This window comes from Puntigrus tetrazona, chromosome 3 (genome assembly GCF_018831695.1).
Source record: "Puntigrus tetrazona isolate hp1 chromosome 3, ASM1883169v1, whole genome shotgun sequence".
Taxonomy (NCBI): Eukaryota; Metazoa; Chordata; class Actinopteri; order Cypriniformes; family Cyprinidae; genus Puntigrus; species Puntigrus tetrazona.
The window spans coordinates 28,592,560-28,614,311 of NC_056701.1; the positions used below are offsets into that span (position 1 = coordinate 28,592,560).

General features: G+C 38.5%; 1 protein-coding gene across 8 annotated transcripts in view; it reads left to right on the top strand.

Moving 5' to 3' along the window:
- The first annotated feature begins 244 nt into the window (after nt 1-244).
- LOC122334878 (protein kinase C alpha type-like) overlaps nt 245-21,752 on the top strand; it is a 57,847-nt gene continuing 36,339 nt past the window's right edge. For 4 of the 8 annotated variants that reach the window (XM_043232783.1, XM_043232794.1, XM_043232788.1 and 1 more), the window contains exon 1: nt 250-332. The gene's annotated coding sequence lies outside the window, so the exon portion shown is untranslated. Of the gene's footprint in view, nt 333-21,752 lie in introns of all 8 variants that reach the window. The other 4 variants (XR_006248835.1, XM_043232770.1, XM_043232773.1 and 1 more) reach the window with 2 other exon arrangements.

Genomic DNA, 21,752 nt, shown 5'->3' on the forward strand with positions numbered 1-21,752 from the left:
GATTTTGTTTTTCTGTAAAATACATTTTGCTAAAATAAAATCGCAATAATCAGAGCCACCTCGCTTTAGTTAATCCAACTGTGGTTTAAATGAATTTCATTTAATGCTGTAGTTTATTTTATTCAGTTTGTCTATAAAGGGTGGGCGATATCGCCCAGCACTAATGTCTACTTTCGTTCAGTTTTGGTGCATGTATTGGTTTGATAATTGATTTGAATATGAAACATTTTTTTTTATGCTTTTCCACAGTGTGCTGTTTTGTGGTCCACAAAAGGTGCCATGAGTTCGTTTCCTTCTCCTGTCCAGGGGCCGACAAGGGGCCTGACACAGATGTGAGTAAACGCTTGCATTCCTCTCCCTCGCACGCACTCGCTCGCGCTGCAATCATGTTCTTTGTTAAAGAGCTGTGTTTGTTAAGACCCGCGCCTATTCAAGTTGTTCCGTGAAGGTGTGCTTACTTTAAAACTGTTGCGTTCGCTAAAAATTCAGCATAATGCTGAGCAAAAACCGTCTTCTCCTCTCTCTCTCTCCCCCTCCTGCCCTGTGGGGATGTGTGCGTCTGTGTTTGTGTGTGTGCTGTGAGGACAGCTGCTTGCGGTTTGCCGTAGATGCGCCCTGGGGGCAAGTAGTGGTCAAATATGACCTTTTGGCCCCTGCATGTCCCCTGAGTGCTGCTTACTCATACATCCAGAAAAACCCACACAAAGCTAGCTATGTGTTTTCTTTTAACCGATGACTAGATTAGCCTCGCATTAGCCTCTAAACCACATCAGGAGATAGCTTATGAGGTTTACATGCTTGTTGTGGCTGTTTTGTAGCCAAGATTGTATGTACAAATAAAGGAAGTATTCTTATCGTGACAGCGGGAGGAATTAAAGGAACAGTTCACCCAAAAATGAAAATTACCCCATATTTTAGTCACCCCAAAGCCATCCTAGGTGTATATGATTTTCGTCTTTCAGGCGAACAGTCAGTTTTTTTTTAAATGTATCCAGGATGGCTTTGGGGAGGATAGAATATGGGGGCATTTTTTTATTTTTCGGTGAATTATTCCTTTAACAACACAATCGTATCTGTTTGACTTTTGCCATTTAAACGGGAAGTACCTTTACCTTTATCAATAGTACAATTGTGTATAATTTATACTTTTTCCTTTTCCTTGAATTGTTGATTGATATTTCACTCTAGAATTAAAACGGTCATCTTTCATTCATCCCATGTCATTTCAGAAGTTGTGTGACTTTCTCGTGATACATACGTGACACTGTTCACGTCATACGTCGAAGTCAAGCCAGCCAAGACGTGCTTTGGGGAACATGCATATGGCCGTTCTCGAAAGTAGTTCTTTAGATTCAAATTTTAAAACTAAAAAATATTTTTCTTACAAAAACCCATCCATCTGCTTCCGAGGACATGCGAAAACCCGCCAAAGGCGTGTATAGGTTAGTTTTCCAACACAGTGCTTGTAGATATAGCCAATTTAAGGAGCTTCAAAATCATGGTCACCATCCACCAGCATTACCAAGCTTGGAAGAGCCAGGATAAAAAGTAAAATATGTCGTAATTAAAATTGTTGGGTGAACTAGTCGGTGAACTATTTGGTTGAAACATTGAAGCTTAAAAAAAACCCAGATCTCATTTCGAGATTGTATTTCTGAGTTACTCTGAGGATGCATTTTGGCTTTGTGTAAGGAGAAGACTAAAACAGAAGCATCAAAGAAAATGCTTTGAGGAAAAGAAGAGTGGAAGTCAGTTTGATGTGATGATCAACCAGCAACATGGGCATTTTGACAAACATCTCTCTGTTTCTTGGAGAGGTTGGAGACTCTGTGTGTTTGTGATTGCGTGTGAGTGGGTCAGAGCTGCAGATCTCATAAGCTCTTCTCCTCCTGGTGTGAGCATGTGCTCCATCACGACCCTAAAGCTGCATCCATCCAGCCCTGCTATCATGGGCTTTCACCTGAAAAATGCTCATTTCACATCTCTTTCTCTGTCGCCTCGTGCTTCGTCTTCCCTTAGCTGATGCTCGAACCCTGAAGACACTCAGATAAACCATCTCCATTCTCATTTAAAGCTGCAGCGCTATTTCTGTGCCACCTTCATTTCGGGAAGAAAATGTGAGCAAGTTGCATGTGCAAGAACCTGCCGGCTCTGCTAGGGTGTCGTGGGTGGCTGATGAGTGTTTTTTATTCCATTGTGTCGAATTTTTTGAGCATACGCTCTTACGTAGGAACTTAGTAGGCGTAATAACTTTCCTTTTATTTTTTTCAATGAACTGACTTTGGCCATGACTGTTTATGAGACTGTCACCTTAGACTTCTGTCTTACTTTTTTGGAGCATGTTACTGTGCAAAACACAATAAAACTACTTTACTGAGTGGTTTTTAACTTCATATGGTTGCTATGAAGATATGAAGTGTGTAGATATGGCAAGGACAACTTCTTTAATTTAACTGTACATTTTTTGAGGCCCACTGAATGCTGCTTTTCACTAAATCTGTTTTGATGTAAAAGAGACTCATCTACGATGGCATGAAGATAATTTTTGCAGTCAACTATTCTTTTAATGTATGTGTGTGTATATATATGATGAGTTCATTTGCAAAAACAGATAAATCAAAATTCTCAGAATTCATGTTTTTCATTGAGCATTCCTATTAATCTCAACCAAATTGCAGTTGCAATATATATATATATATATATATATATATATATATATGTGTGTGTGTGTGTGTGTGTGTGTGTGTGTGTGTGTGTGTGTACAGTAAATACATCTTTGTTTATTCCTTTGGCAAACATGTTATTGTGCCAAAAATATTGTAAATTTGTTCCTTTTTAAAGGATCTGTCTGAGGTGGGCTTCAAACAGGTCCACAGCATTGTGCGTCACAATCAGATCAGTGTGTTTCCGCATCTAACGGTCGCAGCGTTTCATATGAGGCTTTGATTTCCACATGTGGATTAAATTGGAACAAATGATCTGTCAAGTCCCCAGTGGTTTTCTGTGTCTTTCTGCCTCCAGAGCCTCCGAACATATTGATATATTCATTACTGGACTCCACTGGGGCTGGACGTTGAGCATCTTTCAAGTCATTAGCGCGAACTGTTTATACACGAGCGCTTTAAACACACACAATCTCTCATGCATCTGGTTACATAGTGTTCTTTTATAGGCTGCTTAAAATAACAACATGCACAATACGATAAATCATACATCATGCTATCTCTCTGAACACCCTGCTGCCGCTAGCAGTCGTTTTTAAAGGTATAGTTCACCCAGAAATCACCCAATAATCCACTTGACATAACCGTAACTATACAAAGCTACAAGAATGTTTTTGTGCACAAAGAAAACATGTTTAATTACTTTATTCAACAATGCGTTCAGATAAAAGCATAAACAGCATACTCAATGAATCCACATACATACTGTACACTGCTTTGATTTATTCATATTATCTGCATGAAAGCAAACATGTTTTAGTATCGCCTTTTTGATGCCAACAAAGTCAAGTCAGTTTTATTTATATTGCGCTTTTTTACATTTTGAAGAAAATTGGTAACCATACAGTTGACAGGAGTGATTTACGTTTATAGTATTTATTGGATTTGTTCTTTTTAAACTGCTCTTAAATATTCCCCATAATAAAATTTTGTGATCAACAGAAAAAAGAGATTCATACAGTTTTGGAACAACTTCAAGATACAATGATGAATTAATAAAAAAACAAAAATTACAAGCAATTGTATTTTTATTAACTATCTTTACTGAAATATCTAAATATCTTCAAGCCTTATAGTCAGATTAGATCCGGACAATGACAGAGTTTACTTTCTCAGATAATATAACTAATCAAGCAGTGAAATCTCACTTAATATATAGAACCGTGTGATAGTAAAAATTGCAATTTGCCTTTGATATAGCCAGTTGAGATATTACGTAATCACTCATCAGAGAGCTGCACTACTATACAGTTGCATAAAATTTGATGTCTTGATGCTTATCTGTAAATGTGATTCCCTGAAACAAAATCAAATCATGAGATGCCTAAAGATTACTGCCTGTAATACCTCTATTACTAGAAAAGATAAGCTGTTTTGACTACCTCTGAGGTACTGTTCAACACTGCTTGCATAAATCGGAAGATAAAGTAGGATCCTATAGTCTAATTATCGCAATCCGGAATACTGCACTTTTCTCAGCGTGTCATTAACTCTGAACTTTTGCTTTTTCTCAGCTGTGAAGTCATAGTTACGCGATCGCTCTCCTCAGTGAAGCGGAGCGGTTTAATTGACGTGACAAAGAGCAATGCGATTTCACAAGTACCCTTTATTCTCTCCCCACCTCATTGCTCGCGTACAGATGGAGCTCTGGCCTCTCATTTTAAAGGAGACTTTACACAGATGTGAGACCAGCTCTGTTAGCCAGCTCTTATGTAGTTCCATCCTCTGACAGCACATCCATGAACTGCTCAGTTGTTGTATCTGCACACGGACCTGAAAAGCATTTGCAAGTCTAAATATCTGACTTATACAACTTCAGGGAGTAGGCATGAACCAGTCTCGTTTGCTTGTATTTATTAAACCAAGGCAAATATTTTATACTACATTATAGCACGTTATTTTTTTTTTTTTTTGAGATGAGTCTTTCACAGCAGTGTGATATGCAGATGTGTAATTGCGTGGGTTATGCATGCTCCTCATTAAGGGTCTTGATGGTTCGTGGGAGGACAGTGTCTGCACTGCTTTTATTTCTCTTTGTTTCATGTACTGTGTAAGGCCTGTAGCGTTAACTCCAGACTAAAGGTCAGACTAATGCATTATCTCAGCTGGTTGAATAAACGATGGTCCTAGTGTGTCGCACGACATGTGATGAGCCGAGCCAAATATTCATGGTCTGAAATTCTCCAGACCCTCCAGTTCAGTCCAAAAGACATCCTACAGTCAAGATTGTGCCTTCAGCAATAACAGCTTGTCATTTATAAATGTAGCATAAATCTACAAACCTCTGCCGAAGTTTTCAAAGGAGTTTGAAATTGTACAGATTCATATGTATTTGTCAGAACTTCTAAAATATGTATGAATCTGTCGTACGAATCTGTGCAAATTATAATTATTTTTATAAATCTTAAGCCTTAAGTGTTTATTTTACTGCCCCTAGTGTTCATTTCAGCTGGACACCGCAGTGAACTATTCATATGTTTTGGAGTTTTGCAAAAATGTAGAGGCATGTTTTCCAATGAGCTTATGCTGTGGACAGTTTCACACTTTGTGCAGTTATTATTTTAAAAAAAGTGTTTACCCGTTGCTACTCTGTATCTAAAATTTTACCTTTAAGGGTACAACAGTTTGTCACTGGGGCAGTACCCTCAAAGGGATACCTTTGTACCTTCTTTACCTCTAAAGGGTTCGTAATAGTACCATAAGAACACAAACTAAGATACATGCTACTCTAAAGTATGTGTTCTTCCAGGCCGGGACGTACCAAGATGACTATTGGCCATTGGCTCTTGTTGGGCATGCCAGCGAGCAACTTGTCGGTTTGGTGTGTTCCATTGGGTTTCATCAGGCTCAAGTCAGCCAGATTGAGCATTCACCATCAGAACTCGGGTTGGATGCCTAGTTTTGCAAATGAGCCTGTGCCAGAGAAGTGAAAGTGAACGTGATGAAAATGAATAATAAATGAAGGCAGCACAAACAGAAGACAGTTCTAATGTTACGTGATCTTACCCAAGCAAGTTCTAATTACTGATATTCAAAATTGTCAGCAAACTGTAGTTTTTACGTTTTATGTTTCTGGGTTTCTCCGGTTGGCGAGGCTTGGTGTTTCTCGACCTTCAGGGTTAAAGAAGGTACAAAGGTGTCCCTTTGAGGGTACTGCCTCAGTGACAAGCTCTTGTACCCCCAAATGGTCGAATTTTTGAACATTTGTTCTGGCACTGTATTGCGTTTTATAGTTCTGCTAAAGGTTTTGGTCACAGCATCCTCATACAGACAGATGGAGGTCATGATCACAGTGATTTCATCAGAGCCACATGCTCTGAGTGTTATCTCAGAGTCACAGCTCATTGACATCATCAGAAACAGACTGACGCACTGATGAGCCTAAATCTACTCACACAAACCCACCAGAAGATTCTGACACAGTGTTTTAAACCTCTATAATTCCTTAAGCCGGGACTGAACTCCTCATCCATTGCTCGGAAAAAAAGATGTGAGTTTCTTTTCAGTAAATCTGACTGCATCCAGATGATTTCAGCAATTTTTTAGCTTCACTTTTTGTTTTAGCCACTACTCCATGGAAGTATATATCCATTTCCTTTTGAATGTGTATATGGTTCTCATTTCCATTTAACCACAAAGTCTGTCATTTGTAAAGTTTACAATAACACTCCAGATCTCCTGCTGATTCTCTTACACAGCCCACAGCTTGTTGACAACAGCAAAGTAGGTCTGAAGCAGCATTTAATTTACACAGAACTGAAGCCTAAACCTAACAGCTTTAACACTGCTCTTTTCCTGCCCTGCAGGCACTGCTGTTTCCTTTAGGAAATGCACGTTTTGGAGAGGGTGTTTACTGGCATGTCTTACTGCAATAAAAGATAAATATATCCTTAGAAATAAATATTTCTTAAATAAAGCTTGATTCGGTGTGTTGTTTGAACAGAATGAGTTTTGGTGTTGTTGTATGTTTGTGTTGTAATGTGGGAATAGTCTATTTGGAGGTGTTTTAGAGGGGGAGGTGAAGCTCAGAGGAGTTACATAAACAGAAGTGCCACCCTCACACTGCAGCGACAATAACATAGACCCAGAGGACGATCTGTATCTGTGTGTATGCCAGATCCTGCCGTGCTGTACTGTGTGTGTGTGTGTGTGTGTGTGTGTAAATAGCTTCTCTCAGCTTTGCGTCAATCATGGTTAAAAATCACAACAGCCATTAATCAACAAGCCAACAGAACATAGATCTACAATAATTATCCACGATTATATCCGATGATCTAAAATTCTGGCATTGTTTACTGATGCTCATATCCTTCCAAATCTAAAATTTCAAATCTGTTGCAACACTGTATTCATATTAGTGTTGTAACTATGTTCTTACCAGTTATGCAGTTATTGAATATTGGTACAAAGTGTACTGTATTTTCACCAATCAAATTAAATCAGTATCAGCAAAATCTGTCTTTGCAGTGTAGCATGTGAAATGGCATTTAAGTATTTACGTAGAACATTTCGTCCAGCTCTTAGGTTGTAAGTATGCATCTGATTTGCAAGACAGTGTCAGTAGCTAATTTTGAATTTATTATTATTGGTGTTATTATTATAATATTATTTTTGGTTGCACTTTATTTTAAGGAATGGGGAATGTGACTGACTATATGAGTGAGTCACCTTTGCCAATTAGTTCAAAATATTGTGCATTTGTTTGGAACTTGTTTGATTGGTAAAAGAGCAAATACGAATAATATTGTCTTCAGATCGATATTTTATCTTAAAATTCAAGCAAGTGGTTATATAAAACCATTTTGCAGTCGTACAATTTTTATCCCAAATTGCTGTTAATTTCCAAACATCTGAATCTAAATTTTTTCAGACAAAATCCACCAAATCGGCAGTGCTGTGGACTCCGACTGTAAACCGAAAAGCTAGGTTATTTCGTGAGAGAGAGTGGAGGTGTGTGTAGTTTCAATGGCCAGTGAGATTGATCCAGCCACTAACCCAACAGCTGGGTTACACAAAAACTACCCAACACTGTAAAAATAACCCATAACAAGTAACAAACAGGCTTAACAATTGACTAAATAAAACAACTTAGCGTTTTTTTAGAGCGCACCGTGATATAGTAACATTGGCAACATATTGCGGTGTGCAGAAATGTGCGTACGTGTGTTTGTTGTTCTATATTTTCTTATGGGCTTGGGTAGGTCTATCGAGTGGGTTGACTAAAAGAGACACAAACATCTCCGTTTTTAACACAGAGCTCAGCATGTGCGAAACACAACACTTCTTATGCCTGGATGCTGTAGGAATCTCTTTTCAGTGATCCTGAGATTTGCGAGCTCTCTCGAGGCATCGGAAAACACACTTGCATTTCGAACGTTCTGACTTGTTCCTTCCTGTTCGCTAATAAGTGTGAGCTCAGAAATATCGCACACATTCCCTCGGGTCACGAAAAGATACAGAACATCTCTAACAAAATGAGGACCAACATGTGTCGTGCTATTACCATGTTTTTATAGACAAAACAGTCAATTATTGCAAGTAATATACAAACGTAATTAGACGTCACGTTCAGATACAGTAATGTGCTTCAGATGAGTCCAGGCATCAGTCAATAACTACACTTCCATGGGTGGTTTAAAATGGAGCACATTTAACAAATTCTTCTTTGAATTATTAATATTATTAGAGCATGTGCTTATCTCATTAGTCAGGCTAAAGAAAGCAACACTGAGGAAACAGACGGCAGCCACCCATGGGGCATGTTAAGAACAACCTGCTCCGTGGCAGAGTTGGGGCGTGAGCCCAGAGCATCATGGGTGGAGAAGAGCTAAATAAAACCGCTCTAGTGTTATAAGTGTGCTCAGATTTCTTCTCATTATCCTTCGTCATTTCTCGGCGGGTTTATCCTCATGACATTCATACATGATTACAGTCAATCAGCTGAAGCGCCTCATGCAGATTCACGAGCGCTGTTTGTTTGTCTCGTCAGCGTCTGTAATTATCAAGCTGCGCATTGATTAAATCAATTACTCCACTTTCAAACACTGCTGTAGTGTTTAAACATGCTTTGTTGTCTTGGTTCATTTGTTTGGCATGTTTGTACACCGTCGTGCCTTGTGTCTGCTGGTGTCTCTCGTAGAAAATAAAATTACACTTAAGAATGCTTTTAAAAAGGACTTGATATTAAAATGTATTAAAAACAATTCAAAGCACAGGCAGTTTAATCAGTGTTCTATATTAACGTGATGCTTTCAGCGATGAACACACATACAGAGATCAGTCAAATATTGCACTACAAACAGCTTTAAACTTATATTAAAAAGTTAATAAAGTTGTTTTAAGCACATCTAGCCATGAATACATGCTAAAGTCCAAACTGAATGTAATGTTTCTGGACACAGCAGCATTATAGGTACAATTAAATGAGAAGGGATTTAGTACTGTATTTTCTTAATTGCTTTTATTGTCTTTGAAATACTTACATAAATGTTTCGAAACAGCTCATTTAATTCAGTTAAGCGCGCTTCTTTTTCACGAGTGGTGGAAGATCTCTGACTACTTTCTTTTTTTCTTCTCGTTACATCCCGAGGCTTGAATTTGAGAATGGGAAGAGAGTGTGGCTGTGAAATGTCTAAATGTTTTTCACTACTTTCAGTTCTATGTGTGTGGGTAGGTAAGAAGATCATGTGAAGTAAAAACCAAATGAAACCGTAAGTCACTGTAGCGGTTTATTATTATTTCTTTTTTGTCTTGCTTCCTCTATGCGGGCAACAACACTGGAAACTGTTCATCTGGACTTCTTCATTGTTTGAATCTTTTTTTCCTCTGAAAAATCCAATTTTATTCACATTTCAAGGCTAAAGACTTATAGCTTTTTCTTTAGCAATGTTGTATCAGTATAAACAGACATCATGACATCTTTTAGTGCATCTTTATTACATATAAATGAAAGGGAAAATGCGACTAAGGTTTTATACAATGACCATTTATGAAGTCAAGGTCAATTTTTCGCAAACAGCTTCAATCAACTGTATCTGTTCTACGCTTAACAGCTTGCGTTATAGCATTACTCACAGCAGCTCAGTAAACAGTTTGGTGTTTTGATTGACTTTTTGTAGCACTTAGTGACTGTTGAAATGCAGCTCTCATGAATTGAGTGTCCAGAAAGGGTTATTATTTGAATGTGAGATGTGACTTGGAGGGCGGTTGAGTCATGGAACTGATGCAGCACAGGTTTAGTAATGCAGAGTAGCATTTCACTGACATTTAAATGCCAAAATCAGCATCTACCTCTTTTCTTTCTAAATCACGTGAAACAAATTCCACGTCTTGTTTTCCGGCTGTGTTGTTAAAGTCCCCATAAAAGTTTTATGCCAGAGTTGACGTCTTTGAGGTCAATATTGATATTGATGACTCCTTTTCTGGTGTGTATCCTCGTGAAAAGAAGTGCACTTAATTATATTGAATGCACACTCAGATCAAATAATGCACTTGCAGATAATATAATAATCAAATAAAAGGTCACTTAAGTTTATATAATTAGAGGATACTTTCATGACTGTTTGAAATTGTACCCTTAAGTACGTGAGCGTTGGGAACATTGTATGCGAAGACCATTGGTATTAGACCCACCCACTTTTACCAACTCTAGTTGGGCCAATTTGTCTGTGCACTTTTCAGCAACCCAACAACCGTTTTCAGAGTCCATCAATCAAATCTATTCCACACGACAAATGCTAATAAATTTAACTCAGTTTTGCCGCTTCCTCAAATCTGTTCCACTTAGAAGTGACTTAGAAGACTTAAAAAATAACTCAAGTTCAACCAATTGCAGGATGAAAATCAGAGAACGTGCCTATTAAGTGTTATAAAACATTACATTCTGTTCACGTGTCATTTACATGTTAATTTTAAACTTCTGCTAAAACGTTTTGGTCTAATAAAATGTCTCTCTACTCTCTTGGATGACAGTAATCCTGTTAGCCCCATAAAATGCATCTTTTTCTGTGGATGGCCATTCAGAGGTAGCCGTATATTCTAGCCAAGTCAAATCAGGTCAAGTTTTATATTTACAGAGAGAAAATGGTTTACAGAGTTTGAAAGGACCATCGTGAATAAATGACATTATGACATTAACACACAGAGACAGTCTTCTGTCGTTCCTCTTCAGATTCACCATTCTAATTGCTATGGGAATAAAAGCCGCCTGATCTCTTAGTCTTCAGCTTCAGTGCTTTAAAACAGCAACCTGAGGGCATCGATTCAAACATGTTTTAATCAGGATGTGATAAAAAGACTTTCGGCTTTAAAAAGAAATAAGGGACGGTAGTGTTTCACAATTCCGTGTTCATCTTGCTGTTTCAATAGAAATGTCAACTCTCGAAGACAACCGCTTGTCGATGCATAGACTCTTTAAAACTCGACGGCAGGAAAAGCAGCGTGTTTTACAGTGCTTTGCAGAAAGACTTGTGTTTGTTCATGTGCCGCAGTTATCTTTCTGTTGATTAGAGGAGAGACTCATTAGCTGTTCAACTGGAGGATTTCAGAAACAGATATGTATTCAGTCCTGTGTGATGAAAGCCTGTTCTCACAGTGAGACGAATGCATTTGTCGTGGATGATTATTAGACTCAGATTAGCATTATTCACTGGGAAGAGGCATTATCATCGCTGTATATTGTCAGATATCTGTGCCTATTCATGACCTGTATGGTTATTATACTCCTCATTGGGATGTATGAAAAGGGCTTTTTATGTATAAACACCAGACAGGAGATAACACGGTCTGTAATATCTTAAGAATTAATTTGCATTTCATAGATACTGCTTTCTGCCATCATTATTCACGGGCGCTCATGTCTGGATGAAGACATTTTTTTTGGCCAATTATCTTTTGAGAAAAATAATGCTACAGAGAATTTGATTGGTTGCTGGCACCACAATCACTGGTGACTTCTGAGCTGAAACATTAAAGACAACATCTAAGATCTAACTGTAGCATTATTTTAAATAAGACAATTCAAAACTAAGCATAACACAACCTCTTCAGCGAAACACATGGCTATTAATGCAGAGAGCAAATTAAGACAGCTGTGTAAAACAGCAACTGAGTTGAACAGATAATAACAAATGGCGCTCAAATTTTCTTGCTCCTTTGTCCTCCAACCCATGACCTGGTTGGAGGACAAAGTTAGCCATCTTGAAGGGCAACTCTATCCTCTAAATGCAGCACGATAAGTGATCAAGAATATACTGAATATATATCATTGAGGTTGAATTCTTCAGAACGATTCTGTGTTTTGTTAGAAAAGATCCTTTTATATGTTTCTTTTTCATTCAGTCACAAAAGCACTAGCACAATTGCCCTTGTCTGAATTATTAAGAAATGGAGTTTCTGTTGCACGCGTAGATCTACTGCTGGACTGTGAATCCTGGCTTGCTGTTACATCAGGTTTCTTGTTCATCTCTGATGCATCGAGAATAATGAAAGGAGGGACAGGTAGTGGTTTAACCTCTATTATGCAGTCTTTGAGTCCTCTTGAGTGTGTAGCATGTTATTGGAGATATATGTAAGGTGTATTTAGCTGCATGAGATTGTGAACTGTAAATATATATATGGTGTGTGGGCAACTTTTCCCTAGCTTCTCCACTTTTGTGGTACTCAACCTTTGATCCACAATCGTAAAGAAATATTTTAAAGTCTCTTTAATTGGAAGCGATTATCTGAGAATGAATCACAGCATCATTAAGGAAAACATCTTTACACCTCAAACATTGAACCTATGAACTCTCTTTCCCCAGAAACAATGACACTTTAATAATCGAGCTCTTCTCTGAAGCTTAATGAGCAACACTATTATATCTAGTCAACTCCATATGGACCCTAATAAATGACGTGAAAAACATGTTGATTCCAGAAGCCTACTGTCTGATAATGATTGCTACATCACTAATGAACTCATAAAACGATCCACTCTTTGACTGCTATCGATTACATTACTTTCTCAACACAACTTCAAACAGTAATGAGAGGGTTGTGTTACATCTGTCTTAAGGGTAAATATATGTTCAAGCATGATATGAGTGTATTGCAAAACCTCAAAATGCTAAATTCACACCAAATGACAAATAATTTAAGGTTACTGCCAACCTAAAAAAGTCTTACTGAAGCATAACATTCTAAGTTGAATTTACTTAAAAACTTGAAGTACATAACAGTTATTTAACAACTATTTTAAGTTGAATTGACTCATGACTTAGTACAGCTACCCACTCACAATAAATTATGCAAATGCTTTGTTTTACAGTTGTTGTTCTTATTAACAAATTTATTTGCTGTTTTGTGTCAGTAGTAGCACAAACAAAATGGCTATGCAATGAAAATATTACATTTTATTACATTTAATTGTTAGCATTGTTGCAATTTGCATGCTGAATGATGAAGTCGGTAAACATTGTAAAAGATCATGAATAAACACAAAAACAAATGCAGTAATACAAAAAATGACTATATAATAAAAAAAACCTTCTAAAAGCAACCTATCTGTTATCTTTTTTCCCTTCAAACCAAATAACTCCCAACCAAAGGGAACACTAATCATTGATAATTTGTATAAATAAAAAAATTTGATCAAACATCTTGCGTAGCTTATGTGTATTTTCCACACTGTAAAAGCAACAAAACATGGTAAAATGTATGGCAACACAGAGTGCTAAAAATCTTTACTTATTACAAAGCAGTCTGACTTATTAGGTTTAGATGTTGATATGTTTAAGGCGTTTTCTTGACGGTAATAAAGCTATTCATCCTCGAATGAAAGCGCTTGAGAAAACCTAGTGAGATAATAATTTTATCGTCAAGCAGTTATCACAAAAACACATCTGGAGTCTATTATTTAGATTTAGTGGGTTCGCATTTTGAAGTGCCGTCCTGTTTTGAAATGTTGCAAGTGTAGATCATTACACCGAAATGATTGGGATCAGATCTCAAAGACATCTGGTACCTGCATATGAATGCATACGAATAACAAGCTATCACAAAACAAGCTCACAAATAGGTTTGAATTGATTAGCACCATTGTTGAGATTCTCGCGTTGATTCTTGATCTTTGTGTGAGTCAAAAAGACACAGCTCAAAGCACTTCTCACGTAATGAAAGAGATATTATCACACCAGCTAGCGTTCTCTGAGATCAGACTTCGGACATGATCTGTGAATCTGACCACTACAGTCGTTATCATCGAAAACAACTAAAATAATCTGATCACAGTTTCCCTCGCAACTGTTGCTATGACAAACGTGCTTCAAAAACCCCACAGCTGTCAGAGAATTAACGTTAAATAGTCAAGGATCGAGCAAGCAAACACTTATCTCCAAGTTCAAACCTGATTATTTATCACTAAGACGTTTAGTTTGAAATAAATAAAGTCAGAATGAATCGTACTAAGTAAGAGAGAGACCTGTTAGTGTTTTATTGTTTTGAATATTGTCTGTTATGGATTTTTGGATCTGTTTTGCTGTACGTAACGGTTTTAAATCTGAAAGCGCAAACGGGTTGACTCTGAATCATTTAAACGAGTCGTTTTTAAAACGAGCCTCAAGTCTCTTCATGAAATAAAAACGCTTGAAATGTTTTACTTTTTTGACCGGTGCGGTTTATGCACAAGACCAGTTATTCGACGTGGAATCAATGAAAAGAATCGCTTCTCGTTCCTCCGGAGTCCACAGCTGAAACCAGAGTGATGTCAGAGCCGGCGTCCCATAATCCTCCAGCACACGTGCGGATCGCTCTCTCATGTTACCTCTTAACTCTTACGGTACACCAGCTGTTTCTCACGAACAGACTAATCCATCTCGGGCGCTGTTAGGGAGAAACTAAATGAACGGCACGACTCCTGGCTTTCCTCGTGGTGGTCTGCATGGATGCTCGGCTGGGTAAATTCAATATCGTGGAAGCAGAACATTTCAAGGATTGCGCAGGATCCGCGGAGCCCAAGTGGATAATAGTTCAGCTTATATGGCTCGCGTTTAGCACTTCGCGTTTTCGACGAACGGTTTTATCACTTCTAGACAAATGTTCTGTCGCTGTTGCTAATCCACAAGGCAGCAGCTTCGCGGCGAGCGCGGCGTTTTCAATTAAGAGAGACGGAATATGCAAACAACGCCTGTGAAATCTCAGCCGCAATATCATATTTCATGCACCTCATTGAATGAATGACCTCCAATCACTCTGAAGATGGTTTGGTTTGAAACAAGCGACTTTCCTTCTCTTCTCTTGAGTCAGCTTCCTTCTTGACCTACTTAAAAATGACATTTTGAGATCATTATTAGAAATTGCATTTTTACTCCTCAGCAGATGATTGCGCGACGTTAATTCAATTTCATTAAAAAGTGTAGAGTTGACCGAAAATGCATGTCAATTAACAACTCCTGGTCCCTGACCTGTAATCCAGGTCTTTTGCATCATTTTCAAAGTAAAGTAAGAGTTCAAAACAAAGCCTGCGGTTCATTAGTTAAGTTAATATGTGATTATACGACACGTGCAAATGTGATTAACTGTGATTTATTGAAGTAATTAATTTGAACCGATTCCAGCTCCATCCGCTTTCTCCTAATACCGTTTCTGTCCCCCGTCTCCCTTGTGAAACCCATCAGTCTGTGGTTTGGTGTTTTGATGCATAAAATATAAAGCACTCTATTGGAGCGATTGCTCCGAAACAGCTGCTGTTTCATTGATTATTTCAAGAAACTCTGAATCTTCTAACCGAACTCTTGATTTAGTGGAAATGCAATCAGCTCTTCTGAGGATCACTGGTGCATTCATCAAAGAAATGAGGCTTCAGAATTCTAATGACTTTTCAGATACATGCACGCTGGAGTTATGGCATAGCGCTGGAGTGCTCTGTGTGTGTGTGTGTGTGTGTGTGTGTTTCAGCCCTATCAAGTTGTCAACATCTCTTCCTTGTAGACATGATGAAATTATTGCTGAAAAACCTGTTCTACATAATATTCTATTTACGTGCCTTCTGTCGTCAGATTCGTAGGTCATGGTTTTTAGCAAGCAAAGCTTTTAATGTCATGCTAAAGATGTGCATGTAAAACCTGTAGTCAAATATCAATTGTAACTAAGATTTTTTATTTTATTTATATTTTAAAAATCTGATAATCCTTCCCCGCATTCCCTGTCTGGGACATCGTCACCTTGAAGTTTGGCTCTTGAAGTGGTTTGTAGTTATATTTAGCTAATAGACGAATGTCTTCCGTGGTCTTTTCCTTGCACAAGGCCTCTTCCTGCTTGTGGCCTCCTGGGTCTGTCGACTCTCTTTACCTGCGGCCGGAAATAGAACGGCCCCAGACACCTTCACCTGGTCTGATCAGACCGTCTGACAAGCGTAGAGACAGCAGGAGACAGCCTCAAAGCTTCGGGGAGCATCAAAGCACACACGGAGCTTCGACAAGAGCAAATAGCGCAAACTCTCTTCATGCAGCATCGTCAGTTTATTATGATCTTTCTTCTTGAACCAGTGAGACTTTTATCAGAATGTGCAAGTGGCAGGGAATTTTTTGCTGTAGTTATAAGAAGAAAAGGTTTGACCGGTGCAGTGTTTTGGTTCATTATTTAGCTTTCACTGCTTTTCAGTAACAAACAGAAGCATAACTGTTAATGTTGCAAAACTGATCAATTGGAAACGAATTGGAAAACTTTTTCTGTTTTTGCTAGTTAACTATATAAATCCTAGTTCTAAATCACCTTTGCTTACATGTCACTTTATGTACAAATAGCTTTATAGTAATAAACAGAGATTCGGTGATGACCACTGAATTAAATTCTGCCGTAAAGCAGCTCTAATCAGATCCGTCGCATCTATAAAAAGCCGTGTGTGTATTCTCATTTTAACGAAAAAATTGTCCTTTTAATAATTGAATCATCAAATGTTTTGAACCGAAGAACGAGCGTGCACAAATAGCCAAAATAGCTCAAATAACTGCGATTACGTGAAATAGCATTCCATTTAGATTTATTGTTGAGCTTTGGAGCCGGTCCCAGACATGTCTCATTAATGCAGACGTCTTAAGGCCCGTCAATTACGACAGCCAGTCCTAATGAGTGATCGTGAAGCTAAACCACAGGAGTGATGAAGAAACATCTTCTTTTGTATTTTGCTAAATGCCACGGCGTTCGTGTGCAATGTAGGCGGTGTAACGCCCAACGAAGGCCGCAAGGAAGTGATGCGACAAAACAAGACAAGGACACATAGACGCGTTGTAAATAAGAGATTTATTGCGCAGTGTTGACAGCTCCATTGATTAAAGGGAACCATTCGCAAGAGTCCAACAAAACCACATTTTTGCCACATTTTATCAAGCTTGCAGTTCTACAACTTAGTGAACTGAGAGAATAATAAAAAACGCTCTTTTTGAATGTCCCCTTTTTTGTAAGTCTGATTATTATAGAAAATACATTTATTATGACTTGATTGCTCACTCTTTCTATGGAGTCATTAGTCAGTACTGCTGAGTTAAAATACAGATTTAGTTAAGTCTAAACATACCAGTCTCACATATACCCAGCAGAGCCGATGTTTACAATAAATGCTAATAAATATCATGGAAAACTTATCGCCCGTTTTTCGGAGCCGCGTGCAGCCGCTGTCGGTGTTTTTCAGACTCATTTTCTTTGCATCTTTGCAGTTTCTAGCCCCTCCCCTTGAGAAACTGTTCATGGAAATCAAACCGCAGATGCTTAGAAGTGCATTGTTGTACGGAAAAAAAAATGCAGAAGAGATGACGCTCCGCAGCAGCGCTGCGTAACCACGCATCCCGGAGAAAGGAAATGAGAGAGAACGTTCTGCTTTTCTTCTCTTTCTTTCGAAATGAGACACGGGTGGCTTATTGATATGTGTAGCTCAGGGACGCCCCCTTTACCGATGCGCACGCCGCCGAGAGTTCCCTCTCTCTGCTGCGATAGCTCGCGGGAGTCTAGACGTGAAGTTAATCACATCAAATGTGAAGTCGTTCGACTGGGAGCTCTGAGACCTGAAAGGTTTCCCTCGGCCTGTGATTCAGCCTGGAGTAGGAGTTATGGAGATGTCTCTCTGCTCTCAGTTATTGAGCTGTCATGGATAGTCTACCTGTGCCGCACATGGAGCATTAGTCATTCTATTGGCTGTGGTTTTTGCAAAAAAGATCACATGAAATCAAAATTGAGTTTCGATCAGCTTTAAGGTAATCTAGAGCTTTGCAGTTACTTGTGTTTGTCTGTAATGCACTTAAATCTTTGTCCATGTTTGGACAAACTCTTAATATGCTGCTTATTAATAGTTAGTAAGTTAGTTATTAAGTTTAGGCGTGGGGTCGGATTAAGGCACCTAAATTTGTGGTCCTACAGAATAAGGCATTAATATGTGGTTTACTTATAAACCACCAATATGCTAGAAATATGTATGCTATTAAGCAACTAGTTAATAGTAAGAATTGATCCCTAAACTAAAGTGCTACCTAGATGAGATGAGATGCTGATTTAAACAATTTGAACAATTAACTAGGTTATTTATTTCTATTCTATACGCTTACCCCAACTCGAACCCTCAAAACATCTGGTCCCCATAATGTATTAAATACCAGAACGGCACACACACATAGTACAAACCTTGACATAATTAGTTTATTGACTACTCTCCAGGGCAGTGTTCTTGGAAAGTAGCAAGCTACTTTACAAAAATCTAATAATAGCTCCGTTATGTCATCCCCGCAGAGAAAAACATACTTTCCTTCAGTCATCTTTAAAACTCTAATTAACTGTAATTAGAAATATTCACGTCAGCCCATCTACTGGCAGATGTTTCTAAAAATTACAAATGGATTAGGTGTACTGTTCTTTTTAATCGCACAACATCACTGTAGTGAGCACAGGCGTGTGTTTCCTGAAAAGCTGCATGCCGCGCGCTGTACCTAGCAAGACGACGATAAAGCGCTACCCAGAGACAGCGAGAGGGGCGTATCCTGAGCGTTATAAATAGCTCTAACAGTCGATTGAAAACACAACCCAATTAAGTTCTCGGCGACCACCAATATCCTCTCTCATGCACACAGGAAGCTCAGGTCTCTTTCGAGCTTGTCGTGGTTATTAATTGGTGGACAGGGTTTAGGCTGGCCAATAATTGAAGCTTGAGGGAATTTAAAGAGAAAAGGTGTATGCATGGAAGAACATGGGCTTGCCGAGTATTAACAGCATTCCTGCACTTTTAGCTCTCGATTCTGCTACGTATTACTTCCAGTAGAATTGTGAGATTTCCTCTGGAGGCAGAGATTTCTTTAAGAAAGCAGTCAGCCTGTATTTCCTGAAAGCACAAGAGTAACTTCCCAATTATTACTGTCTGCTGGCGTGTCATTACGTGCTGCTGAGCGCTGGATCCCTCACAATGTAAAGAAGTGAAGAGGAGGACGTAACTCGTAGGGCTTTAAAGAGCGGTTCTTCTCTGGTCTATTAGCTGTGGACGTGTATCAGAGAGGCATGGTCCTTATTAGCCTGTGCAGGGTGATTGATTCAATGCTAGCAGATTCACAGATGAATAAAACAAGACAGGGAGCACAATATGACACTGTGGCAGAAGACAGATGCCTTTAACAGAGTGACCCATCGCGTCTTTCATCACAGAACTGTCAACCTGAGCCCTGAGTGGATGTGTGCAAGTGTATCTGGCTGTGGCTCTGTTTGGCATAGCCTACTACCATACAGAATTTTAACGTTCCCTTTATTTGATGAAACCCCCAAATCTAAGACACTTTTTGTCTCGTATGTTATTTGGACCTTAGCCTTTGTCTGATATCAACTCACACAGTCAACATTAGAGATTCACCAAGTATACTGTATGCGTCAAGATCAACTGGCATTTTCCAGTTTAATGAAACACCTCTCATACAAACAGCAAACGCACATTTCAGTCAATGCTAATCTGCACTACAGTTTCAAGCACACCTGAAAGTGGATATTATGCATGTGTCTGAATTCATCCCCTTGATGGGCTTTGATAAGTCTATCCTGCAGTTTAATGAATGTGTGTTTTTATCTCCCAGCGGGACAGGGGGGTTGTAATGAGATGCGCCTCGTTTGTCTTTGAGGAAATTTGCGTTGTGCATTTAAATACGCTTTTCGTTTTTTTTTGCATGAAAATGACACAAACAGGAACCATTTAGCATGATCGGTTTAATTCAACGTTCAGGTTCGCGGTGAGCTGTTTCACAAGAGCGAGAGAGCCTTTTGTCAATAACACATTATCAATTACAGCCACTGCCATCTGCTAATTGATACTTCCTGATATGGGTCATGCAGAACAACATTAGCATGATTTTCCCAGCAGACTGTTTGATTTGCTAATGATTTCCGATTGTATTTAATGTTGGAACCAGAACAAAATAAACACGAAACGGGCTAATACAATGGTGCATTCTGGATCATTTTTACATGGAAACACAGCATATACAATGATATCTCAACGTTGTTGTTGTCGTTGTAACTATATATGATTTTTAATAGTAACTACCTAATAATGATGTTATAACCGTGTGATAGCTCACCATGCCTTTACCTTCCAGCTTTCCTAACACTTACGCTAACAAATAAATCAGAACAGACCAATAAAAACCTCCAGAGCGACTGCCAATCCATTCCTCGGATTATAAATCATGTCAATGAAATCGGTGCCGTCAATCCAATCACGAGTCTCATTCAGAGTGTGCATGACAGATTATGGATCGAGCTATTGAGCCGTCGGCTGTCTAGATCAAATGAAGCGGCACACACGGATTAATTATTCAAATTCCTATTATGATCCTAATGATTTCACAGCGCAGCTACAAGCTTAACAGCTCGATCTTCATGCCGTTGTTTCAGCCAGGGCCGATGGGTCGGATAACCCAACAAGAGTTTGTCTCATTCTGTCTCCTGCGTTTCAGATTTTATAAATCCTTTGCGGAAAGGCAGATACGGTGATGGAAATATGATGGCGTTTTGATCCTCTCACCGCAGTCCTTTAAGATTATATTTTATAATCTCCGCATACATCCAAAGAGATTATGGCGAGATTACGCTGAATATAATGAATGTTTGATGACATACGTGCACGTGAATGCACTATTTAATCTACCTTTCGGTCAATTAGATTTTATGAACATATTCGACATATTTCTTTATGCATACAGTATATGCATACACCTATATTTTATTTGATTAATTAAACAGAGCTTGCCTTTTGATGTTTTCCAGTCGTCTTTTAGTTCAAAAATACTATAGGTTGTCATAACAACATGCTCATTAAGCTTCTGGGAAATGATTATTGAGTTTCTGGGAAATCTTTATTGGCTAAGCAGAATGCACAGGCAATATAGAATTCCCAGAAATGCAATAATCCATCTGACAGATATTGAGGCGTAATCTGAAACATCACACGCTTCACATTGTCAAAAAAAAATCAACAAAACTATATTGTGAGGTTATGAAAGATCAGTTGAATTGAATTTCTAAGAAAATGTACTAATTTTGGGTATTGTATATTATTAGTTGTCTACCTAGATAACATTTTAAGCGACGTAGTCCTGGTGTGAAGGCATTTAGAAAGTAGTTAGCAATAATACGCTGCTTTAAAGTTCTCTTTAACATTATAAGGCCATCCACCGTAAAACCTGCGCCAAATAATCTGCAGATAATTTCATTGTGACGACCCCATCAAGTAAATTAAATCAAAGACTGTTCTGTATAGTTTTTATGATTGTCTCATTTTTAGCTTAGCAATGGAGAAACTTGATTTGTGTTTTTAGTAACACTTTAGTACAGGGATTCTCACTGTTAACTAGTCGGCTATTATTAACATATTGACTGTTTATTAATACCCGTTAGCATCTTGGTTCGGTATGTGATATTTACAGCTATAATAAGAAGTATTATTGTAGAATATGACAATATCCTGTGATACAGCAGCAGTGCAGCTGTCTTCATCTCATCGCCATAGCAACATATCAGTTGTCCATGGTA